The following is a 26,756-nucleotide window of genomic DNA, read 5'->3' on the forward strand; positions in this document are numbered from 1 at the left end:
ATTGGGAGCGTAGTATGTGGCTACTGAAATTCAAGAGTGGCCCAAAGTGACTGCGTGGAGGGGAGAGAAAGGGATTCCTAAGAGGTGACATTCTGAAAGCAGGCGTCTTAGTGGTGCAGGACGTGATGAAGCACCTGATCCATGCGGAGATTTAAGAAAGGCCTTTAGTGGTTCAGACAGCGGGAGCCTGGGAGACAATGGAAAAGGACAGAATGGAGGTGGGGCTGGTTTTCAGCGCCTCCTTTCTACCCTCCCTGCCATCCTTGAAGCTTTGCCCTTTTACCTCCTGGCAGGAAGAGCCAGCCACTGTCTCTGGGCTCTCTACTCAGGGTTATTCTGGGTCTGGAGAGAGACCCATTGTAGCGTAAACCTGGATCCCAAAACAAGTCCGGGTGGGGCTGGGTCCTTCCTCCTCCTGAAAGCCTGGCTGGAATTAACCTCTGCTCCCGTCCCCTCACGGTGCTCCCCAGGCTTCCATTAGTGCACTTATCAGAGTCTGCTTGCATCAGAGTTATTTCTGTCTGGGTTTGTCTTCCCCCAAGAGATCATGAATTTCTGGAGTGCTGTACTTAGGAATTGCCCCCCATTTAACTCCCTGGTACAGAGATTTTTAACACTTTGTTGGATTGTGTATACCTGCAAGAATCTCATGGAGAAACTGTAGCCCTTTTCTCCAGAGGTTTGTTCACCCCTTAAATAATTCCACATCCTATCTTGGGGAGTTACTCAGTCCTCTGACCCCGGAATCCTCAGGCAGTAATTTCCTAAGAGTTTCACCCAGTTTTCAGGTAAGCACTCGGGGTCGGGGTCTGACTGATGGGAACCAACTAGATCTCCTTTAGTTTTGAGGATGGGTAGTCAGAGTGCCTGTACAAGGGATCATATAAACCGGCTGCACCCATCCAGAGGGCAGAGCTGTTCAGGGGGCTGTGGCTATCCTGAAACCTTGGGCTAACCTTCTCTCACATCTTTGCCATTGTTCATGCTGTGTTCTGCTGTCATTTCATCCCTTCAGCCTGCTTTTCAAGTCCTGCCCATCCTCTGATTTCATCCCCTGCCCAGAGCCTTCTTTGACTGTTTCAGAATTGGCTGACTTTATCCTTTTTGGAACTTTGTTGCAGTTATGTGAGGCTTATCATCTGGATCTGTCTCCTGTATTGACAGCCTGAGAGACTCCTGAGTATCTCGTCAGGGCAGCTCATTGCTCTTTAAACATTCGTGGGGGCAGCTGAAGAGGCAGGTGGTCACCTTAGATTCAAGCTGGCAAAGCTCATGCTCCCTCTGAGGTTGCCACGATGCCACCCATACCACCTGCTATTAGTGGGCACTAGTTCCCTACTTCCCAGAGAGATGTGGCACTCAAGCTGGCCTTTAAATTCTCAGTATAGTTGAGGATGACCTTAACTTCTGATCCTCCTGTCTCTGCTTCCCAAGTAATGGGATGACAGGCATATGCCAGTCAGAGCCTTGTGCATGGTAGGCAAGAATCTAGAGACTCAGTTATATTTCCAGCCTTGTGGTGGTTTTATAAGGCTCCTCATTGTCTCCTTTGCTTGGTTTCAAGGTTCTGTCTCTAATATATCATAAGGATACCTGTTTGCCAGCCCCAAATTTTAGAGATTAAAGTTTTTGAGATGACTGCTATCTGTGTTTTTCATTCTAGACCCATGGCAGACAGACATCCACGGTAGAACGTGGAATCCTTTGACTGAGCCTCTATGTAATCTGAGCATCCTTCTCAACGTGGTTCACCGAGGCATTGCTACGATTGGTCTGAGTTATTCTTTAAAATGGAATCTGTGGCCGGGCGATGGTGGCGCACGCCTTTAATCCCAGCACTCGGGAGGCAGAGGCAGGCGGATCTCTGTGAGTTTGAGACCAGCCTGGTCTACAGAGCTAGTTCCAGGACAGGCTCCAAAGCCACAGAGAAACCCTGTCTCGAAAAACAAAACAAAACAAAACAAAACAACAAACAAACAAACAAAAAATGGAATCTGTTTGCCCAACTTCAGGGCTTCACCAGTGGAGATTTTAAGGCCTTGAGCAGATAGGAGAATGGACTCCGAACTCCTGATACATTTTCCCCCTGCCAGTTAGCAATCATCATTCTGCCTTCTCATTCCCCTTTTCTTTGCTAATGCTTTCTTCCTCCTCCCTTTAAGTCAACAGTTCTCGACCCCTTTGGGGGGGGTCAAGTGATCCTTTCACAGGGGTCTTTGAAGACTGTTGGAAAACACAGACGTTTACATTATGATTCATAAACTAGCAAAATTGCAGTTATGAAGTAGCAATGAAAATAATTTTTTGGTTGGGGGGGGTGACCACAACACAAGGAACTGTATTAAAGGGTCACAGTGTTAGGAAAGTTGAGAACCTCTGCCTTAAGTGATGTTTTATTTCCTCAGTGCTGGAGATGGAACCCGGTGCATCATGCATGCCAAGGACTCTAATTGAGCAACACCCTCAGCGGGTGTTTATCTTTTTGTACCAGTGAGGCAGCTGAAGTCACTGCCACCTAGTTGCAAGTGGATCATGTTTCCAGCTCAGCGGCTACTAGCGGTGATCTGTGGCTTTCCTGAAATTTCTCTCGTGACACCTGCTTTGGTATTAGTGGTTGGGAGCATCCTGCAAAGATGTTCCTACTGGTGTTGAAGTCTCATGTTGCAAGGGCAGGTCAAGACTTGACGAAGACTTGCCGCTCTTCATCTGACAGATTCCTTTGTTTTAGGCTCCCGTCCCGAGAACAGAGCCCATTCAGTGTTAAGCTCCTCCTTGCCTCTTCCTTCCTCCTCCTTGGAAAGCTTTTTAAAAAATCATTATTTGTTCATGTATGTGTGTGTGTGAGAGAGTATGTGTGCATGCACATGCCATGGCACACGTGTAGAGATCAGAGGACAACATGTGAATGTTGGTTCCCTCCACCACGTGGGTCCTGGGGATTAACTTTGGGCCGTCAGTCTTGGTGGCAGATGCTTTGCCGCGGAGCCCTGCCACTGGCTCCTGACCTGGGCCTTTAATGGCAGCTGTGTGCTTTTACCACGTGTAACTGTGGTGGATCCTGGGGTTTGTCTCAAGCAGTAATAGGATGGGACTGATATTCAGAACTGGCTTAAAAAACAGTGTGCAGAGGCCGGGCGGTGGTGGCGCACGCCTTTAATCCCAGCACTCGGGAGGCAGAGGCAGGCGGATCTCTGTGAGTTCGAGACCAGCCTGGTCTACAAGAGCTAGTTCCAGGACAGGCTCCAAAGCCACAGAGAAACCCTGTCTCGAAAAACCAAAAAAAAAAAAAAAAAAACAACAAAAAAAAAACCAGTGTGCAGCTGTTATCCCAGCTACCAGGGGAGGTGAGGCAGAAGAATCGCAAGCCTTTCAGGGCACAAAGTGGATTCAAGGCCATCCTGCATAACTTAAGGAGACCCTGTACCAAATAAAGCCTAAAAAGAAAAAGAGAAAAGAAAAAAAGAGGCTGTGGGTATAGTTCAGTGATAAAGCACTCGCTTGGCATCATGTTTGAGGCCCTAGTCTCACTCCCCAGTACTGTCCCCTCACCCCAGAAAAGAAAAAGTATGTGTGTGGCGGGAGCAGATATCAATCTTTCCTCTTTCCAGCACACAGAAGAACTGGGCATCATGGGCTAGATTTCCAGTCTTGTTCTGATATGAACTGGTGTCCATCTTTCAGTGAGTCAGTCCTGCTCTTTGCTGTCTGGGGCTCAGTCTTTGTCAACACAGAGCTCTGACTAGGATTCCTGGTCTTATCTAACTCTGACATTGTCCTCAGAGAAATGGTGTTTGTCTCAGCTTTCCGTACCTTGAGTTGAATGTGGCCAGAGAGAGAGATTAGCGAAAAGGGGACTAAGGAAGATGCCTGGGTTCAGGTCCCGCCTCCTTACAGCCCCTAGCTCTGTAAACTTGCCACACTCATGGAAGTGAGATGGAAGGGCTGGGCTGGGCCCACTCCTGTCCTGAGACAGTTCCCCCCCCCCCCCCCCGCGGAAGGAAGGAAGCCTCCCATAGGTGGAGGAGGCTCTGAGGACGGCTAAAGGTTGGGTATTGATGTGGGGTGCGTTAGATGAAGAGGCTCAGTGTCTTGGGGACATTTCTCTAAGTTCTGGTCACCACTGTCATTAATCTCACAGCCCTCCCCTAAACTTGTGCGGTATAAACTGGACTGGGCCCTCCCCTAGGGCCTCGCCCTCTGTTCCTCCTGCCTGCTGGTCAGCCATCACATAAACACTGCTGTGTGCTTAGCCCAGGAGTGGGAAGACTTCTGTTCAGGGACTGGCTGAGGAATTGCCCACTAATTTTGGCAGTTCCTGCCACAAGCTTGACCAGACCATCAGAAGTGGGGGGAATTAGAAGTAGGAGTTAGTGAGTCATGGGTGCAGCCACGGGGAAGAAGCCCTTGGCAGAGGTGCCCATCCGGGAAGCCAATTTCCCTTGCATCTCATGGGGAGTAGTAGTTCTGAATTCTTCCCTCCAGGCTGGCTCAGTTTAGGTGGCAGTCTGATGAGCATCCCTGCGGTGATCTATTTAATGGTAATGATGATGCTGATGGCACAAGGTGAAAGCCTGGCACATCTTAAATTTTCAGCAAACCCTCTTTCCCCTTGGTACCTGGGGCTCAGAATCGGGCTGAGTGTAACGCCCTCTGCAGATGTGGAGCAAGAGCGACCACAGAGCTGTCAAACTCCAGGTGGCCTGCTTGGTGACCACGGTGGATGGGTGGGAGGTTGCTTTGTGTGCCTTTCCCTAACCCCTAGTTGCCTGGGGCAGGGCAGACAAGCTCCCAGTCATTACCTCACCGCAAGGCCCTGTTTGCCAGAGCTGAGAGGAGGAACTGCCTGGGTGGAGAGCTCCAGGCTAATTTTAGACTTGGAGACTCCCAGGCAGCTGGCCGGACAACCAGGGTCTGTCTCCTAACTGGGAGCCATGCATGTGTCTGGGGGTGGGGAGGGGCACATTCCTGCCTCAGCCTCTGTTGCAGAGAAAGCCTGAGGTAGGCTCCTGTGCACCAGAGGGAGGGCGCAGACACCGCCACTTTCTCTAATCTCCTTTGTACTGTGTTAGGATTTTTCCAGCCTTCTCAGGCTGTGTCCAGGTGGCTTTGGAGACTAGAAACTACTAAGATAGCGCCCAAGGCATGGGGCTTTGAGACTCCAAAAGCAGGCAGGAGGGGACATGAGAGTACATATCCAGGCTCCCACTCGTTACTGATCTGAGCATCTAATTTTGTATTTTTTGATCTTTTTCCTATTGACATATATAGTAAACAGGGAAAAAAAGATTAAGTCACACATAGGGATAAAGAAATGAAGGTCTCTGTTGGACACAGCAGCTCCTTGCTTCTGCTCCCCCAGGTCCCAGGATTGATTCCATGGTACTTTTGCTACCCACCTGAAGCCCACCAGTAGTGTTCTGGGCGCTCTGCTGGGGAGTTATTTTCCGGTATTGTCTCATCAACGCCCATCCCAGGGGACACTGGAAGGGAAGTCAGGAAGATGGAGTCACTCCATTTTTTAAATTTTGTTTTTGTTTGTTTGTTTTTTGAGACAGGGTTTCTCTATGTAGCCCTGGCTCTCCTAGAACTCTCTCTGTAGATCAGGCTGGCCTTGAACTCACAGAGATAGTAATAATATAGTTATAAAGTTCAGTATTGTTTTGTTATATGTAATTTTACTATGTTAAAGTTAAAGCCCTCTTTTTTATTTAAAAGGAGGTGATGTGGATTTCCCTCTGTATGCTGTGAATACCATTAATGAATAAAGAAACTGCTTTGAGCCTATAGCAGAGCAGGGCAGGGCAGAGCAGAGCTAGGTGGGGAAGACTGGACTGCTGGGATGAAGAAGGGAGGCAGAGGCAGAGAAGCCATGGAGCCATGGGTGGAGACGGACATGCTAAAACTTTGCTGGTAGGCTACGACCTTGTGGTGATGCACAGATTAATAGAAATGGGTTAAATTTGTAAGATGTAAAGTTGTAAAAGTTAGCCAATAAGAAGCTAGAGCTAATGGACCAAGCAGTGATTTAAACAATATAGTTTCTGTGTGATTATTTCAGTTCTGGGCAGCCGGGACAAACAAACAACTTTCTTGCAACAACAAGAGCTAGTTCCAGGACAGGCTTCAAGGCTACAGAGAAACCCTGTCTCGAAAAACCAAAAAAAAAAAAAAAAAAAAAAGATGCTGGGAGTGTAGTGTAGCTCAGTGGGGAGTGCCAGTCTAGCACAGGTAAGACCCTCTCTAGCACTGCAAACAGAATAAAAATCCTCCAGAAAGCAGACTGTTTGGGAAGGGATGGTTTCTGGGAAGAGGACTTGGAATTTGAAGAGATGCCAGAAAGTTCCAAAGGAATGTTCTCTGGTTTATAGCGGAGGGGTAGGCCCCCCGGTGTCCATCATCCATCCTGTCATCTCACTCTACTCCTTCGGATAGATTTCTTTTCAAAAGTAATTGAAAATCTGAGGACGTTCACAGGCTGGAGAAACTGATCTGGTTAGGCAAGGAGGAGAAACCCAAGTTGGAAAAAGAAACGTAAGTCAATTAGCAGGCAGGATGCTAAGAGCTAGGCAGAGCCATAACAGTAAGAGCCCACCTATGCGTGCTTGACACGCGATCTCAATCACGTGATCTCAGTGGCCCTGTGGGGGCAGAAACCCTTCTATTCCCAGTTTACAGAAGGTCCCTCACCTTGTCCTAGGTGTCATGGTGAACCGCCCATGCAGTCTGAGGTGACTGTCCTGATGATGGAGGGAAATGAGGTGACAGAGAGGGCTGGTTGGGAGGGGCCTGGGCGGAAGGAAGGAGAGTCCCTCACCTCTAAGCCTGTTTCTCAGCTTACGAAATAGAGCTGTATTTAATTTGTCAATGATTATTCTTGACTTCAGAAATGATACAAGGAGGGGGAGAGCAGAGCGGACCTATTTAAAGAGCTGGGTTCTGTGTCCATGACACATCAAAGGCAAAGAAGAAATGTCCTGTCTCGGGTAACGACAGATCGAGGCATCTGTGCCGGTTTGTCTGCCTTACAAGACAGGTCAGGAGAAGAAAGTGATAGATCAAAAGGAGAATAAGTGAAGATAAAATAAAAGCTTTTTTAAAAAATCTTAGTTGATCTAACAGTGTTAGAAATAATAATGCATGTGACTGCACATGCGTACTTGTACGTGTGCATGCTTTGACATGAAGAAGACAAATGACAGGTGACACGTGGGGTACCCGGGATAGAGGGGGTACCGGAGATAATAGTGTAAAGGTATAGTTATACACGTCAGTATTGTTTAAAAGTGGATGTCATTCATTGTAAATACATTTGTGCAAGTAGCAGACGCCACTAAGCGTAAGAGAAGAAATATTAGCTGGATATGGTGGCACAGGCCTGTGATGCCAGCACCCAGGGGCAGTGCTGGAAGTTTGAAGCCAGCCTGGTCCACAGAGCGAGAGAGACCCTGTCTCGATCAGAAAAAGGGTAGAGATGTGGCTGTCGGTAAATGTCCTCTGCCACAAGCATGAGGACACAGGTTCTGATCCTCGGTGTCCATGTAAAAGTGGGGCTCCGGGACACATGCACAATGCACAACCCAGCGCCGTGGAGATGGAGATAGGAGGACCCCCGGAGCTCTTAGCTAGACAGCATTGTTGAGTTATTCAGTGAGAGACCCTCAGAAAGTCAGGAAGACACAGGATTCACCCTCTGGGCCAGCTGAAACTGCAGAAGTGGGCTGGGAGTAGCGCACATGATTCTAGTTGTAGTTTGAGATGGCTCATGGGTTTGTGGCCAATCTTGGTTACCTCGTGAGTTTCAGGCCAGTAAAACCCTGTCCAAAAAAAAAAGAAAATGAAACTATGTAGTTCTATAGAATGACAAAAGGTTAAGCACTCTCGTGTTGACAAAAGCAGAAACAGCTGCATTAATTTCAGATAGAGCAGATTGCAAGGTAAAGAAACTTATCAAGGGTAAAGAGGAACATTACATAATGACAAAGGGCTAAGTATTCTAAGAAGAAATGACAGTCCTTAGGGTCTATGTGCTTACGGGTGGTGTCAAAATACACAAATCAGAAACTGATATGGCTGCAAAGAGAAATGAATGAGCCCATTGTTGTAGTTAGAAACTTAACCTGCCCTTCAGAAATGTATCTGTCTAGCAGGCAGAAAATCAATGAAGACATAGTTGAACTCAGCGGCACCATCAATCAACTGGATATGATTGACACCTGTAGACTGGATCGTCCAGAATCAACCCAGCACACATTCCTCCCCGGCTCACAAGGAGCATTTAGCAAGACAAATCACATTCTGGGCTATAAAGCACACCTTACCAATTTATGAGGCTACGATTATATAATATCTGTCCTCAGGCTGTGTAGAACTAAACTAGAAACCAGTAGCCGGAAGATAACTGGAAGATTTTAAAATATGCTGATATTAAACAACAGACTCCAAACTGCACATGGATCCAAGAAGAAATGTCAAGAAAAATTTAAAATACTTTGAACCTACTAAAAATGAAAATATAACTTAGCAAAATTTCTGGGACATAACAAAAGGAATACTCAGAGAGAAATTCATGGCACTGAATGTGTAGATAAGAAAAGAAAGATCTGACATCAGTACTCTGTGCTTCCACCATGGGAAGCTAGAAAGCGCAGCGCAAACTGAGTTCCAGGTAAGTCGGAGGAATACTGAAGACTGGAGTAAAGTCAGGGAAACTGAATGCAGGAAATTAAGAGAAAATCAAGAAATCCAAAAGCTGGACTTCTGAAAATGTCAATAAAGGAGGCAAACTTCTAACTCAGGCTCCCTAAGAAAAAAGAGAGATGGCAAATTGCTAATGTTCAAAGTAAAAGGGTTGCGCGGTATGAGCCTAATGGTATTAAGAGGGCACTAAAGAAGGCTGGGGCATGACTCAGTGGAGAAGCGCTTGCTGTGCTAGCAGACCTGACTAGGGACCCCAGCTCCCACATAAAATCTGGGTGTGACAGCATGCACCTATAAATCCAGTGCTGGGGGAGGAGTAATAGATGTGGATCACCAGCCCGAGGTAGGGAGCTTCTGCAGGCCAGCTACCATACCTGGAATAGCAAGCAAGCTCCAGGTTCAGTGAGAAACCCTGTCTCAAAAAAAGTGACAGCTGAGAGATGGCGCAACCATTAAGAGCACTTGCTGCTTTTCCAGAGGACCCAAGTTCAGCCCTCAGTACCCACATCAGGGGATTCACAATTGCTCCCGGGCATCTGATGCCTCTGGCCTCCAAGGACGCTGTATTCATGTGCATATACCCAGATACAGACAGACACAGATATTCATAATTGCAAATGTTCTGTTTTAAGACAGAGCCTCTTGTATAACTCTGACTGCCCTGGAACGCACTATGTAGTCTAGGCTGACCTCAGAGATCCGCCTGCTTCTGCCTTCTTAGTTCTTGGATTAAAGGCACGCGCCACTGTGCCCAGCAACAAAATAAATCTTTTTTTGGTTTTCCAAGACAGGGTTTCTCTGTAGCTTTAGACCTTGTCCTGCAACTAGCTCTTGTAGACCAGGTTGAGCTTGAACTCACAGAGATCCACCTGCTTCTGTCTCCCAAGTGCTGGGATTATAGGTGTGTGCCACTATGGCCTGGCAACAAAAGAAATCTTTAAAAAAGAATGTGAACAGTTCTGTGCCCATAAATACCTGAAAGACAGAATCTACTAATATTTGAGAAGAACTAGATCATCCGAATAGGCTGTTTTAGATATGTAATAGATCATCTGTTAGAGACATTGAGTCAGTAACTTAGAACCAAAAGCACCAACCCCAGGTTGGTGATAGATACTACCAGACATTTAAGGAAGATATAGCTAATTCTCCACATTTGCTTCCAGAAAGCAAAAGCAGAGGGGACACCTACTATCTCTTCCTGTAGGGCCAGCATCACACCAATCTTTAAACAAAGACATAACACAAGTGAGGAGAAAATCTAAATTCCTACAAACTCTGCAGCTACCGTCATACCTAGCAGTGCGCAGCAGAAGGTTTTCCACACACACTGCGAACTCTGAAACAATGAAACCTTCTTCCCTAGCCCTTTGTCCTAGAAGTCCTGGTTAATGGGATAAGACAAGAAAAAGGTAATAAAAGTATGATGGTTGCGAGGAAGTAATAAATGTTCATTGTGCTCAAATTCCATGATAGCTGATGTAGAAGTCTGAAGGTTTTCCAGAAACCACTAAGGTTGGCAAGGCCACAGAGCACAAAGTAATATGACTGCCCCCCCCTTGAGACAGGTTTGCTGGCCTTGTTCTGCATCTCCCACGTGCTGGAATTAAAGGTGCGTACTGCCATGATCAGCTGCAGTTTTCTTAATGTTACTCAACACTGAACACAGAAAATTCGAGATTGAAAACGCATTTAGGTTTATATTATTGCTTGTCTGAAATGAGATACTTAAGTATAAATACAAAGAACCTCTATGAGGAAGGAACCTAACTAGGAAGACCTCTATGAGGAAATGCTAACGCTATGATAAAAAGAAGTCAGCTAATTTTCTGTTTGTGGATGGTCAGCGTCACTCCTCTCCTTGGGTCTCCTACCAGCCAGAAAAAACTCGCCTACTTTGTCTTCACAATGACCACGTTGACATGGAACTCTCTCTTTCTCTCTGTGTGTTACTAAGGATAGACTCTATGGCCTGGTTCATGCTAGATAAGTGTTCTATCCCTAGGATATATGCTCACCCCTGTCTTATTTTTATTTTTAGGCAGAGCCTCACTAAATTGCCCAGGCAGGCCTTGAACTGGTGGACAGACCACGTGTGTGGCTGGGGTTGTAGTCCTCTGCCACGGGACCCAGCAGAATCTCTACTTCTTACTCGAGTTACTGTAAATAGAAATAGCTTAAATGTTCTACCCTCTCCTTCTGTCCTCAGGACCATTTCCCTTTTTCATTTTTATGTTTTTATTTTATGTGTATGGGTGTTCTGCCTGCATGTGTGTCTGTGCATGCCTGGTGCCTGTGGAGGCCAGAAGAGGGCATCATCCCCTGAACTGCAGACAGTTGTGAACCACCATCTGGGTGCTGAGAATCAAACCCAGGTCCTCTGGAAGGGAAAGCCATGCTCTTACCCTCTGAGCCATCTCTCAAGCTGCTGCTGTTGCTGAGGAGGCAGAGTTAGACTCTGGCTTTAGAGGCTCTGGTGTAGCTCCTGCTCCTGCTGTTGAAGGTGCTGCTGCCGTAGCTACACAGCTGTTGACCGTCACTAACACCTAAGCAGACTGACTAGAGGTAAACCCCTAACAAATGTACCATTGTTCCACACTGCACGCGGGACCATGGTTTAAGCCATCATGGCCAACACGCCAATCTAATTGCTGTGCCTTGAGAGAATTTTTTGAGATAAGGGTTTCTTCATGTTAGAGGCTCTGGGTAGTACGAGAAGCAGGGACACTGGAAAAGGAGTATGCAGGACCCACAGAGCTGCCATTTTGAGAAGCAAGGGATAAGAACGCCAGAGTGGAATACAGGGCATCTGAGGGTGGCAGCGGTGGGAGGGTCGGTGGATGTGCTGACTGAGCCTGCCGGTGGAGTTGTCCTGTCTCTGGGCAACATTTCCTGCTGGAAGCAGTGACAGGTGAGCATCCGGAGCCTTCTGCATGGTGGTGGTAGTCTGAAAAGCCCTGGACTTTTTTTTGGCTTAGAAACTAGGAAATCAGGGGATACAAAGGTCACCTTTGGTTGGCTTCCAGTTCTGCCAGAAGTGTCACTCCGGGGATAGCTAGCCTTGGCAGGTCACCTCTTATGACTCTTTGTCCATCAGGCTTTATTTTTCCTTATAGGTTAAGTAAATTAAGGCTGAGAAAGGTTGACATGTCCCAGGAACCACATTCACGCTAACTGCGTTCTCCCTGACTTCAGAGTCCTAATTACTTCCGTGTATTTAGTACTCTCCTAACATGGTTTGTTTTGGTTCTCACCCGAGGAAGGCTTTTACATGGCTCTTTCAAGGTTTCTCATCTCTTTCTGAAACTCTAGTAACCTTCTCCTAGTCCTCAGTCACTTGACTTATTGTTCGGTTCTTTTGTGACAAGGTTTCATGTAGCCCAGGCTGGCTTCCAATTTGCTATGTAGCCAAGGATGCTTTTGAACTTCTGATCCTCCTGCCTCTACTTCCAGAGTGCTGGGATTAGATGCATGTGGCAAGTGTGTTTGGTTTTCGCAGTGCTGGGATACAACCTGGGGCCATCATGCTAAGCCAGAATCCTATCAACTGAGCTATATCTTTACCCTGGCTTTTTGTTTCTTTATGTTGTTGTTGGTTTTGAGACAGGCCTTCACACTGTAGCCTAGACTGGCCTGAAACTCTTGATGTATCCAGGCTCTTCTCGTATGTATTTGCAGTAAGTAATTTGTTTGCCTCAGCCAGTGAAGTGCTGGGATTACAGGTCTGAGCCACCACTCCTGGCTCATCCTGATTTTTTGAAGTAAAATTTAATGTAGTTGACCAATGTCCTGTTTTCCAAACGCACCTGCTGAGGTAAAAAAATTTTAAATTCTTACTGAAGACCTCTACAAGTAGTAGGTGAACTATGGTACCTGTGAGCTTGCTTCTATTTTCAGCCCAAGGTGACCCACTGGGATTCCAAGCCCGTGCTCAGAGCCGTTGGGCTCAGCTGTGCAGGTTGGCTTCTATCCAGATGTTCCTCTTCCCAGGGTGTGAGTGAGATCCACAGTTTGGTGTAAGTTGCGGGTGCCAAGGAGCATGTCTGCACAGAAACCCAGAGGCCCTCCTGGGGTAGGTAGCCTTGGCTGTTCTGGAGCAGCTCAGGGCTGCCTTGCTCTTGTACGGCGTTTTTCTCATATGCACAGAAGGCATCTCTGTGAAGTTATAGGGATCAGCCCCTCGCTGCCTCACTTCAGTGAGGAGTAGTGAATCCCCAGCCTGATAACCTGAGTCTGATCCCACATGCTGGAGGGAGACAGCCAACCGCTACGAGATGCCCTCTAACCTCCTCTCACCACACATCTGGTGCACACCCCCGCCCCATGATAATAAATAAAAATGTACAAGTTTAAATGAGTGAGTAGGGAACAGGCACTGTTTGGCCTCAGCCCCTCTTTTATATATGGTTATGGGCACTGGTTCTCCACTTTGCCCTACTTCTCAAGAACAAGTAGAGATTGGTAGTTTTGTGTAAAGTTTTCCAAGTGTTCAATGTTGTCTCAGATTATCTAAAGCCCCGTGAGTTCTAAGGAGATTGTAGTTTCTAAATTAAGGTTATGCTCTCTAGCAGGTATATCAGCTTTAAAGAGAAGCAACTTAAAAATTATTCTCAGGCCGAGCATGGTCTCAGCACTAGGAGGCAGAGGCAGGTGGATCTCTGTGAGTTCAAGATCAGCTTAGTCTACAAAGTGAGTTCAAGGACAGCCAGAGCTCAAACAACAAAACGAAACCAGAGGTGACGAGCAGTAGATGAATACCCCCTGTACTGACCTCTAACCTCCGTGCACCCAGACATGCCTATATACATAGGCATATGCCCCCTGACACGTGCACTCACTCACACCTTAACCTCTTGTCAAAGATGCTCAAGAGCTCCATGAGCAGGCTTAGTTGCAAGATTTTTGGAAGAAGGCAAACTAAGGTTTTGACAACTTCCGTGGTGCATGTGCCACATATGGTGGTTCCTCCCATGTCTTTTAGGTGAACCAAAGCGCTAATGTTTGTGGTGTGAGAGGGAATGCACTCATTGGCCAGGACGAAAGACAGCGGTAGGCATGTATGCGTTAGCTGTAGACATTCAGCGTATGCACCCACATGATCACCTCACTCACGCTCTCCAGATGATAGATGGTCAGTGGTTGCCACCCATCCCTAGATCTCCAGGCCTTCATACCAACCCAAAACAATGCCTGGTCCTTAGTGGGGCTTCAGGATGGTGCTGCATTGTCAAGGTAACAGCTGCTATCAGGGGTCAGTCAGTGTCCATGCTATGGTGCTGGGTAGGGACTTTGAACATAGTCTTAGATGAAACTGAATATCAAGCCTGACTCCTTACTGGGTCGAGTGTTCCTTAATAAGTAACTTAGGCTAGGAAGCTTAATTTTCTTCATTTCTTAAAATATAGGGACCAATACTGCTAATATTGAAGGGCAGTTGTAAGGAGGATACGCGGATATGATTATTTCCACGCCTTCATCAAGGAAGCATCATCCGTTTATACATAGGGATTGAACCCAGGGTCCTGACATGCCTAGGAAGTGTCCAGCCACTGAGCTGCTCCCTCCTTGCCTTGTCTTCTATGCAAAGACTTTGCGAAGTTTGGATCAGAGAACTATGGGCTGAGGATTGCCTAGTGACATGACCGACTGGGTCCCAAAAATTGTTGGTGCCCATTTAGCTGCTAGTGAACCCATTTAGCTGCTAGTGAATCACCAAAGGAGCCTGGGAAATTCTAATTCAGCAGCTCTGGGTGGGACCCAGGAATCATAGTCACCATCACATTTTGATGATTTTGATTGACAGGTGAATTGGGAGCCAGACTGTTCTGTCAGGGGCAGAGTTGGCCTCTTCTGCCACCACCGCCTTTTCACTTAGAGCAGTGGTTCTCAACCTTCCTAACGAGGTGAGCCTTGAGTACAATTCCTCATGTTGTGGAGACTCCCCTACCATAAAATTATTTCATTGCTATATAATGTTAATTATAATATTAAATGTCTAATATGCAGGCTATCTGATATGGGACCCCTGTGGGCGTTGTGACCCACAGGTTGAGAACCACTGACTAAGCCTGTGCTGCAGGCAATATGGTCCTTCTGGCAGGAACTCAGTGCCTAGGAGGGACTGTTGGACTAATGGATGCTTCTGAGGCAGCTGACTAGATCCCACCCCTTACAGACCTGCCCCGTGCCCTCGGTGGGATCTAAATCCCCCTAAGGCTGAGAGCAAAGGGTTGACGAGACCATACCTGGGTCTCTTATTGGGCTTCACAGTAAACAGAATAGATGTGGATTTGGCTTCCTGATCAGAAGGGGAGAGATCTGTTGTAGGCCAATTAGCTTGTCCGTCCCTTTTCCTCGGACACAGAGCCAGGAGTTGGTTGACCTGTGTGTGCCACCGGTTGACAGGCTTTCTGTGTCCTCAGCTGAGCCACAGCTCCTCCTGTCCTTTAGGTATCAGGTGCTCTGACTTGCTGTCTGCTGAGCCCCCTTCTGCCTGGCAGCTGTAGCCAGTGCTTCCTTATTACACACCTAGGGGCCTCCCCTGGGAGTAAACTATCTGGTTACAGACAGAGGTAATATTCCTAGTATTGCATCCCGAATGACAAAGACGAGATGAGAGGGAGATAGTGCTGGAAGACATGGGAAGAAACGGGTTGGCACACACCTGTACCCCAGGGCTTGGAAGACTGATGCAGAAGGATCTCTGTGAGTTCAAGGCTAGCCTGGTCTACAGAGTGAGTTTCAGGCCAGGAGATCCTGTCTCAAAGGCAGGTGAACATAGGAAAAGAAAGGAAACAGCGAAGGCAAAAAGCGTGAAGACTAAGCAAGAGAGGGGCCCAGAAGGGTCTGCAAGGCAAGTGAAATCAGATTTGGATGGCAGGCCTGGGAGATGTGGCTTAGTAGTAGATTGCTTGCCTTGCATGTGCAAGGCCCCAGGTAGCATCGTCAGCATAAGCGTGGGGTGACAATGAGGAAATGACCCTTGCCGTTGTTTACTGTGGCTGTGACATCCTTGTGACGTGGCACCCTTGGTCTTCCTGTTTGGCTAAGCAAGTTCCTGGGTAGGAAACCCTGTGAAGATGGGATGTAGTGTTTCACAGAGGCAATAAGGTAGGAAGGTTTGGGCTTGGCTTCCCAGCCAAGGTTTCCCAGCATTGAGATCCTAGGGATTGTGGGGCGCGTGTGCACACATGACTCACCTGACCACAGGGTTTTCCGGGTTTACAGCCTTAAATACCTGTTCCTTCTCTTACACACCTATTACTACTCAGCAACCACACCCTACAGTCTCTCTGCCCTCTGTGTTCTCCACCACCAGGCAGGGACTGCCACTCATCTCCTCTTCCCTCTTTGCTGCTGTGTTTCCTAGGAGCCAGAGTCCTCTGCGATCAGCTGATAAAGCCTCTCTGGGCTCTTGCATGAAGCTCTTTTCCTGTCCGTGTCTCAGATTTCTGACCTATAAAACGAACCTCAGGCTTACTGCTTGCCGTGTTGTGATGTGAATGAGGTCTTTGGGGAAGTGTTTCTTGTCAGATCAAAGATGCCACAGTGAGATTCACACAGTCCCTTCTCCTCTCTCTTTCATTCCACCTGCCCTCCTGCCTCAAGTCCTGTGTCTCTCCCCTGACTATTTACCACACAGATAAGAAAGTCATGTAGGTCTGTGAACCCCTGAAGACCTCACTTTCCAGATCCACTGACCGCTTAACAATCTTTATCTCACCCACTCCTACCCCATTAGAAACTGCAGGACACCTACTTCCTTTCTTGAAAAATGATGCTCAGGGAAAAGAATTTGTGCTGGAGTGTAGCTCTTGTGTAGCTGTTCAAGGCTCTGAGTTCTGTACAGTGCCACAGGAAGAGAAAAGAAAACATTATAGACCAGAGTTTAAGTTAGATATAAAAATCACTGGTTTCTGTTGCATGGTAACATTTGGGAGGCAGAGGCAGATGGATCTGAGTTCGAGGCCAGCCTGGTCTACAGAGTGAATTTCAGGACAGCCAGGGCTACACAGGGAAACCCTGTTTTGAAAACAAACAAACAAAAAGTCACTCATTTTACACACTAAGCACTATGGGGGCAGCCATGGCCGACAACCCTGTGTAGGAGCAATTACTGTGACGGCTGGAGGCAGCTGATGGTGGTCTGGACAGTGCAGCAGAGTTGGCCATGCAGCTGGGCCTAGAGCACCAGGTGGTGGTGGTGGGTGCAGTGAAGAGCCTGCAGGCTCTGGGTGAGGCCATTGAGGCTGAGCTTCATTCCACCAAGTGCTGGGGCTGACCACTGAGGGTGAGGAGGTTTCACACAGCCAGGAGGCCCATGTGTTTCGAAACATCCCTCTTGAAGGCTTGGTGCATAGTGAGCGTATGTGACTGCCCAGCAGCAAGGTGGGCTTCAGCAAGACTGTGGATCCACATGGACAGGACTGCAGCAGATGGGCCCTGGGTGTTCCCAGTGGTGGGCAGTATAGAGGATGAAGTACAGAGGCAGTTGCCGCTGGTCCAGTCAGGCCAGGCTGAGAAGCTGGCTGATGAGGAAAGAATGTACCAAGGGAGCTGCTGACCCGAAGTGATCCGAAAACCTACCGGCTGAGCGGCCCTTCAAGCCCTACAACTTCTCTGCCTATGGTGTGTTCCCAGACAGTGGCCACCTTTTCCTTTTGCTCATGGTCCTCTCCCAGTTCTGACCGATAGGCTTCTCTGAGATACCTAAGGACAGCTTCACTGAGAGCACCTTCTGAGACATGATGAGCTAGCTCTTCCAGCCTCGGCAGCACCCAGCACAGCATGTGAGCAATATGATGCATTCTTCCCGCGAGATCTGGCTGAGGCCCTGCAGCTCCCAATGGACTATGTCCAGTAGATCAAACAGATCCACAGACCCACTCTGAGGGCAGCTACAGCTGACAGGATTGCAAGCACACCTGGAAGACGAGGCCCAGGAAAATCTGCTTCACACACACACACACACACACACACACACACACACACACACACCACAGAAGCCAGTGCCTGTACCTTGTGCTTAGCCTAGAAGAAACCCTTCACTCCGGCAAGTACTTCTACATTGATTATGTGTTTCAGAGTGCATACTTGGCCAAGTTCCACCAGATCAAGGGTGTAATAGCCAACCATGGGCTCACCCTGGGCCACCTCATGAGTGTGTTAAGGGAGTGGTGACCCTGACTCCCTAAGAACACCCAGAGCGGGAAGGGCAAGGCTAAATGTAAGAAAACAAAATAGTGCTGATGGGATGTCCTTCAGTATATGTGTTGCTTTTATTAGTTGATGAATAAAGCTGTTTTGGCCAATAGCTTGCCAGAGTAAAGCAAGGCAGGAAATCCAAACAAAGATATATAGAGACAGTAGGTGGAATCTAGGAGACGCCATGTAGCTGCTGAAGGAGAAAGATGCCCCGCAACCTTACCAGTAAGCCACAGCCTCATGGTGATACACAGAATAATAGAAATGGTTCATTTAAGATGAAAGAGCTAGCTAATAAGAAGCCTGAGCTAATAGGCCAAACAGTGTTGTAATTAATATAGTTTCTATGTGACTATTCAAGTCTGAGTGGCCAGCGGAAACAAACGCAGTCTCCATTTGCAAAATGGTGCCCAGTAAAAGCAACACATATACAGAAGGGCATTCCACATGCTCCCATGCCACTGAGGGAAGGATGATAATCTTCATACTCTTCTCCTTTCTTATACCCCCTAAGCCATAAGCTGGGAGAGACAGTCGCCGAAACCCCTGTCGCTTTTTATAGAGAGATCTTCCCACCTCATGGATCAGAAGTCTTGATCTTGTAAAGTATGTAGCAGATTGAAAGTGGTGGGAAAGGGAAAAAATGTCAATAAAAGGAAGGAAAGAAAGCCTGAGAAAGGATGAGCCTGGGAAGGGAAAGTGCTCGGGAAAACAGAGAAGGTTGCAGTGGCCTCTAGTCTGGGGCTCTGACACCCACAGCCATCCCAAAGCTGCCAGAAGGCCTCGGTGGTGATTATGGGTATGGAGTGGAGGAGGCAATTAAAGGGGCTGTCCAGTTCCAGCTGAAGAATCATGGCAGTGGTCTGTTGTCCTCACAGTGGACACCATGTGTGCCGAGATACAGAAGGGCACGCAGACGCTGAACAGAGTGGTGTCTTGCCAGCTCTATGTCCCCTCTGGGTCAAGTGTGAACTGATGGAGATGTCGCACCTGATGTGTGCACAGGCTAGAGTGCAGCTCAGACTGGTTGTGTTCAGTTGATGGTTTTGGAGAGCCTTGTTTTTGGAAACTAATACACAGAGTGGGTTTGAAGTAGAACCCTCTCTGCCCCTAACCTCAAATCATACATTATAAAATCTATCCATATAATTTTCTTGTTGATTCCTGTCACATCCTGTAAAGGGATGACAGGACACTAAACAGAAACCAGCTCACCCCATGTCCAGAAAAGATGGCTGCAAGGGTGCCAGAAGCGAATGGGGGCCTGATTTCTAGATCTCCAGTGTCACCTGTCTATAACCTCAGGTCATCAAGAGAGAGCCCACACAGGTGCGTCTAAGTCCATCACTCAAGCAGCCTTTCTGCTTTCGCTCCATTCTCAGCTAGTCGCTGCATAGCTGTGTTTACTTACTCGTTTATACTCTATTAGTTTATATCTGGTGGATAATAGATCACAGAAGGGCTAAATTTAGCCAATTAGCACATTTGTGACTTCACACCTTTTCTTCTCTCTCTCTCTCTCTCTCTCTCTCTCTCTCTCTCTCTTTCATTTTTATTTTTTGTGCTTGAACACTAAACATCCACTCCTGTAGAATATTCTTGAAGAATATCTTGTACTAGGGTATAGGTCAGTAGTGGATTGCTTGCATGAGGCCCTGGGTTTGATCCCAGCAACACACACACACACACACACACACACGGATTTCCAGCACTCATCATAGTCCCCAGCACATACCAACTGCCAGTTACTATTGATCTCACACACAGACACTAAATAATATAGTGACCATGTTTTTAAATCATCTATTTCTTTTCTGCTTTTTTGTTTTGTTTCAAGACAGGGTTTCTTAGTGTCCTGGAGCTCACTCTGTAGTCCAGGCTGGCCTCAAACTCAGTGATCTGTCTGCCTTAGCCTCCCAAATTCTGGGATTAAAGTCATGCACCACCAAGTGCCCAGCTTTCCCTTTTTTTTCTACTATTCTGCCCTCAAATCCAGACTCTTCCTCCTTCCTCAAAAGCCCTCTGTACGTGTGCAGTCTTGATGAGGAAATCACTGTTTTTCTTAGGTATTGGCTGGATTATTCTGTCAGCTCTTAGGCAACTTGAGTTTTAGCTTTGTTTCTTGAATGAATTAATGTCTACTGAATGAATAGAAGGATGGATACCAAGCTGATGTCACCTAAAGAAATAACCACATGTAGGGAGTGATGGCGTGCACCTTTAACCCCAGCACTCAGGAGGCAGAGGCAGGTGGACCTCCGTGAGTTGGAGGCCAGCCTGGTCTACAAAGGGAGTTTTAAAAAGGGAAAAAGGAAGAAAAACAGCACAGTGGCTTTCATGATACCCTGTCTCCCAGTCGTCCCTCTTGGGCGACACTGCTCTCCCTTTCCCTGCAATTAGAGACGTTTTTCTTTTTCTTTCTCACGTTCTAGTTTTTATTGTTTTATTTTTCGAGAACTGCTTTGAATAAACCCCAAATCAAGAACTGGCCCTTGCTGAGATCTGTGTAGGCAGAAATTTGTCCCTTTATTGGCTTGTCTTCTGCAATTGTAGGACTTTCTCACGCTTTGTCCCGTTTTTTTTTTGTTGTTGTTGTTGTTTTTTTCTGAGACTGCTCCCACTGTGCGAGGTGGTGTCTGCCCGGCACACTTCATTGTCCTGGCGGGGAGTGCCCAGGACCCTTGTTTCACGTTACCCCCGCCTCGGATTGCTATCTGTGCGGAGATAGGGGTGTGAATAAGTCTGCCTCTCCAACTGTCCTGCATCTGGATTGATAGGAAGAGAGAACAAAGACCCAAAACAAAGGCTTGTGGAGCCGGGGGTGGGGGGTGGCGGTGGCGGTGGGGGGGCTTCCAGCCCTCTCCCACGAAGGGACCCAGGTCAGACAGGCAGAGTGCCACCATGGGCAGCTTCAGGCATCTTTTTCTCTTCTCTTTCATTTGCATAGATGCAAGCCAGTTAAGCTTCAGTCTATGCTCTTCTTAGAAACCAGACTGTAGCCCAGCTGTCTCTTTATTTAACCTCTCGAATGCTGCTTGGCACCTTGGAGTAAACCCTGAGGAGACACAGCCCTGAGAAATTCTGTAAGACTCAGCTTTAGAGGCAGAGCAATTTTGAAAGTACTTGGGGTGCTGTGTTACTTTAAAGGAAGCCACGCTGGGTGTGTTAGCAACAAGAGGTTTGCATTTCTGCATGTTTAGTGCACGGCTGTAATCCCAGCTCTGGGAAGACTGAGGCAGGAAGACCGTGGGGTGGGTTTGACACCACCGTGGGCTACATGAGAGAGACCCTGTCTCAGACGAAACACCAATCAAACAAAAAATAAAAAATAGAGCATAATATTTGCAGAAGCCCAGAAGCATCATTTTTCCAGATAAAACGGGACCAGATCACAAAGCTAGACAATAATGAGGGCCCAAGCCCTAGACTCCTGTCTCCTAGCCCAGTGCTTTTTCAGTCATGGCAATGATGGAACATGGCAGAATTCTCCAATCTTGATTCTCCTATATTTTTTCCTTTTGCTTCTTTTTTTTTCTTTGACTTAAAAACATTTTGAGGCTAGGTATGGTAGCACATGCCTGTAATTCTAAAGCACTCAGGGAGTAGAGTCAGGAAGAGTATAAATTCAAGGGTAGCTTGGGCAACATTTTTTTTTTAAAGATTTATTTATTTATGAAGCACACCAGGTCTCATTACAGATGGTTGTGAGCCACCATGTGGTTACTGGGAATTGAACTCAGGACCTCTGGAAGAGCAGCCAGTGCTCTTAACCTCTGAGCCATCTCTCCAGCCCCTCGGCAACATATTGAAACCATGTCTCAAAAAAAAAAAAAAAAAAAAAGCCCAAAACTGGGCCAACAAAATGGCTTGGCAGGAAAGTGTAGCACGAATAATAAAAACCCAGAGACGGATATTGGGGTTCAATCTGAAGATCAGAAAAGCAAAGCAGCCAAGCCACTAGTGAGCTCTTACCTCTCAGTCTCATTCTGAGGATTCCTGGAGGCAGGATCGCCATTTTGGACTGAGGTGGAGGTAAGAGCCAGGGTTTTTATTAATTTTGCTACAGGAAAGTACTTGTGGCTTAAGTCTGGTGACCTGAGTTTGGTCCCTAGAGCCCACGGTTGAAGGAAAGAACCGACTTCCAAAAGTTATTCAATGACTTACTCACATACACCGTGACACATGCATGTGCTCACACACACATACATGATGATAATAAAACAAAACCCAAACTGCTAGGCATTGAGGTGCAGCTTTGTAGCTCCAGCTACTCTAGAGATTGAAGCAGGAGGATCACAGGTTAGAAGCCTGCCTAGGCAACTTAGTGAGACCCCCCTTCCCACAGTGAAAAAGATCGAAATCATAGCTTGAAGCATTTACCAGGTCTGTATATCCACTACCAAAAAAATTTTCTTTGAGCCAACCAAAACAAAAAACATTTTTGAGGGACTGGAAGGATGGCTCAGTGGTTAAGAGCACTGGCTGCCCTTCCAGAGATCCTGAGTTCAATTCCCAGATCCCACATGGTGGCTCACAACCATCTGTAACTGTATAGTTCCTTGGGATCCAATGTCCTCTTCTGGCGTGCACACATGTAGAGAAAACACCCATATACACAAGTACATAAGCAAATAAATCTTTTTTTTTTTTTTTTTTGAAGTTTTTGGTGTGGGCATATGTAGGACCTCAATAGCCCGAGGCAGGAAGATGATGAGTTTGAGGGCAGGCTGGGGTATAGAAAGATGGTAGCATGTGAGCGTCGCATGTATAGCCGCTCTCGGTTCCAACTGGGACCATCTACATGAACACACATACACAGCTTTTTATTTAAAGTGTATAATAATAAAAAAGTAAAAACCCGCCGGGCAGTGGTGGCACACGCCTTTAATCCCAGCACTCGGGAGGCAGAGGCAGGCGGATCTCTGTGAGTTCGAGACCAGCCTGGTCTACAAGAGCTAGTTCCAGGACAGGTTCCAAAGCCACAGAGAAACCCTGTCTCAAAAAACAAAAAACAAAAAACAAAATAAATAAATAAAATAAAAAAATAATAAAAAAAGTAAAAACCCAACAATTTTCCGCCTACCATGTCAGCACCCAGGCAGATGAAGCAGGAGCAGCTCAGTGTGACTCCAGGGGGGTTCCACAGCACCATGCCCTCTCAAGAAATGAACACGCAAAAATCTCCAAACCATATCATGTAAAGTTTCACATGCTTCCTTCTAGACCCTCCCTCACTTTCTCTTTTTCTTTCTATATTCCTTCCTTCCTTTTTTTCTCTTTTAAGACAGGCTTGCTCCATCCCTTCCTGGCTGGCCTGAAACTCACTGTGTAGACCAGGCTAGCCTTCACCTTTTGATAATCCTCCTGTCTCTGCTTCCCCAGTGTTTACAAGTGTGTACCCTCAATCTTGGCTTCCAAGTTTTCTATGATTATATAATATTTACATTATCGACATAGGTATATTTTGAAATACACTTAATTTTAGAGTCATTTTATAGTTACAAAGGTACCCTAGCCACAGGGGTTTACATCCTTCCCAGTTTTCATACCATCTTACTCCAGGAGAATGATATTGTCACACCGATGGTCCAGTATCGGAGCACTAATATTGATTAGAATCAGGCTAGGACTGTAGCTCAGCCGCTAGAGTACTTGCCTAATGCACTCCAAGTCCAAGGATGCACTCCTGGCTCACAGCTCTTAGGCGGAGGCAGGAGGATCGTGTAAGTAGGGAGTTGAAGCTGGCTTGGGCTATATTAGACCCTGTTTAAAAAGTTGACGTCCACACTTTGCTTTGTTTTGTTTCGGTGACGCTGGGACCGAGCCAGGCCTTCATACATGGAAACGAAGGCTCTAACACCTTTCTGCACCCTGCCCAGTACTTATCTTGTTCACTTATTTTTGTGTATAGGTGTTTTGTCTGCATCAGTGTCTGTACCCTATGTGTGCCTGGTGCCTCAGGAGGCCAGACGAGGGCATTAGATCTCTTGGGACTGGAGTTACAGACAGTTATGAACTACCATGTGGGTGCTGGGAATTGAACCCAGGTCCCCTGAAAGAAGATCCAATGATCTTAACCACTGTGCCTTCTCTCCAGCCCTCCTCCCCCAAATTTTACTTTGATTTCCTATCCAATATTTTTTTCTGTTCCAGGATCCCATCCATTTAGTCATTATGATTCCTCCATGTCTTTCTTGGTTGTGACAGGTTTTTTAAAATTAATTTATTTTTATTTTATGTGCATTGGTGTTTTGCCTGTGTGCATATCTGTGTGTGGATGTCAAGACCCCTAGAACCAGAATTATAGGTAGTCTTGAACTGTCATGTGGGAACTGGGATTTGAACCTGCGTCCTCTGGAAAAGCAGCCAGTGCTTATAACCTCAGAGCCATCTCTCCAGCTCTGGATGTGACAGTTTTAATTATTTGCTTAGTAGTTTTACATTTCCTGTATATGGCAATTTCACCCGTATAACTGCTTTGAACACCTCTGGGGTAGTATATACGATGTATACATGTGTGCGCGAGTGTGCACATGCGTGCCTGCATGTGTGTGTGTGCATGCTTTGTATTACTGGGGGTCTAACCCAGAACACGTGTCTGCTAACTATTAAGTGCTCTACCCTGAGCCACTCACCAGCCCCTTACATACTTCAAATCACCCGCCATGTACTGAGGGTTCTACCCTGTCGTCACACTGCCCCAGCAATAATAATAATAGTTCCTACTACAAAATAATAATAAATAACAATAATAAAAAATTAAAAATTTCTACTATAAAATAATTCATAAACAACAATAATAAACAATAATAAACCCAGCAATAATCTCTACTATAAAAGTAACACGGGCTCTAAGTGCTGTCTAAAGAGGTGGATGCTTCATCCTGCCTTGGAGCTTTGAGCCTTGATGTGTCACCAGAGCAACAGCTGGTGTAGATGATCCCACACAGCTCTGGGAAAGAATCTGGTGACCAGGGACTGGAGAGATGGCTCAGCGGTTGGGAGCATTGGCTGATCTTCTGGAGGACCCGGGTTCAATTCCCAGCACCCACATGACAGCTCACAACTATCTGTTACTCCAGTTCCAGGATACTCGATATCCTCATGCAGGCAAAACACCAATGCACATAAATTTAAAAAAAACATATCTAGTGGCCTGAAGCACCACTGTTGCTCTTCATCCCACTAAACGACGTGTCTTGAACACTCATGGGAACACTGGGCTTGTCCAAGGAACCCTGCAAAAGAAAAGAACATGGTCTCTGTGTGTGCATTCAACAATGGGGCAGAACTGCTAGTGCTGGCATCGTATGCTTGGGAACCGGAGCGGAGGGTGTGCATGCTGGTATGCGAGAGGCCCTGGATTCAAACCTTACTACTTTATCCCCATGAAGGGGAAACCTCTGGGTCCGGGTGTGGTGCTTCTGACTTTAATCCCAACAGAACCAGGCAGATCTCTTAGGAGTTCAAGAGCATCCTGGTCCACATGAGTTTTGGGCCAGCCAAGGTTACAAAGTTTACATAGTGAGACCCCGTCTCAAAAAGAGGAGGGGGGTATCTTCTGGTGGTCATTGTTTGTAACTGTAAAGTTTTTACGTCCCAATAAGCCTCTCTGCCAATGCGATAATCCAAATCAAACCGAATTAAAAAAAGCCCAGGTTTAATGGATGCCAGTGCTCCCAGGTGGCCTTCCAGTGAACCGGGAAGACCACGTGTTTGTTCTGCGGGGGGGGGGGGGGGGGGGGGGAGGGGGGCAATTTAAAAAGCCGGTGGGAGTGGTCTTGACCCTCCCTGGGGAGGGGTCACCTTTTGATGGACTTTCTCAGAAGTGAAGTCTGGACTGCAGCAACTCCCAGGGGAGAGGGTTTAGGGTAGAAAGTTCCACCCAAAACATTCCAGACTCCGTGGATATAGGGGTGCCAGGGGGCTGACCTAAACATTTCAGACTCTTTGGATATAGGGGTACCAGGGGGCTGAGGTGACGCTTCCAACCAAACAGTAACTAGACGTGATCTGGGAAATCATTTACCAGAGGTCCCATCCCAGTACAACAGATTCTTTTTTTTTCTTCCCTTCCCTTCCCCTTCCCCTTTCCTTTCCTTGCTGTCCTGGAACTCACTCTGTAGACCAGGCTGGCCTCAAACTCAGAGATCCACCTGCCTCTGCCTCCTGAGTGCTGGGGTTATAAAGGTGGCCACCACTGTCTGGCCAGATGTTTTCTTTAACTGCCTCTTCTCTATCCACCTCTCTAATCTCAGACACCTGTTTATGGCAGCATCCAGTTCTTATTAGTTAATGAGGGGTAAAACTTCTGGACCCCACACTCTCTGCCCCCATAACTATTCCCTATTTTGAAACAACTTCCTTTATAAATTTTATCTTGGATTTAGGCCTCTCTCTGTTCAAGCCGGAGCCTCTGACCTACTTAGCCCCTCAGATTAGCCGCCACCATTCTCCACGGCTCAGGCTTACCCTTGCACCCTCTCATCTCCTCCCTCTGACCTCTGATTTACATAGGCCCAGTAGCTCACAGACTGTCCTTTTGGGATTAACTCTCCTAGACTCTGGGTTAACCCTCCTAGACTTTGGACTTAAGAGCTAGACAACAGAGGAAATCACCTCTCAGAGAAGAATCTGGAAGCAAGGTCCTTACCTTGAATACAGTCTTATGAGTTGACGGAACAGGAGCGGCCCAGGCCCCAAGACTTTTTCTTGCCAGGCAATTGTTGTATGGAGGGAAGGTAGAACCTGGGTCCAATAATTTCACTCACCCAACACAGAATTTCTGTCATATCTTGCAGGTACTTGAACTAGGAACATACCCGAGACACTGCTTCCCCTCCAGTACTTCAAAG

General features: G+C 47.0%; 1 protein-coding gene and 1 pseudogene across 1 annotated transcript in view; both read left to right on the top strand.

Moving 5' to 3' along the window:
• B4galnt3 (beta-1,4-N-acetyl-galactosaminyltransferase 3) overlaps positions 1–26,756 on the top strand; it is a 102,335-nt gene that overhangs the window by 15,104 nt on the left and 60,475 nt on the right. The gene's annotated exons all lie outside the window — the stretch shown is intronic.
• On the top strand, positions 16,784–17,877 carry LOC130876296 (phenylalanine--tRNA ligase alpha subunit-like; annotated as a pseudogene).

This window comes from Chionomys nivalis, chromosome 1 (assembly GCF_950005125.1).
Source record: "Chionomys nivalis chromosome 1, mChiNiv1.1, whole genome shotgun sequence".
Taxonomy (NCBI): Eukaryota; Metazoa; Chordata; class Mammalia; order Rodentia; family Cricetidae; genus Chionomys; species Chionomys nivalis.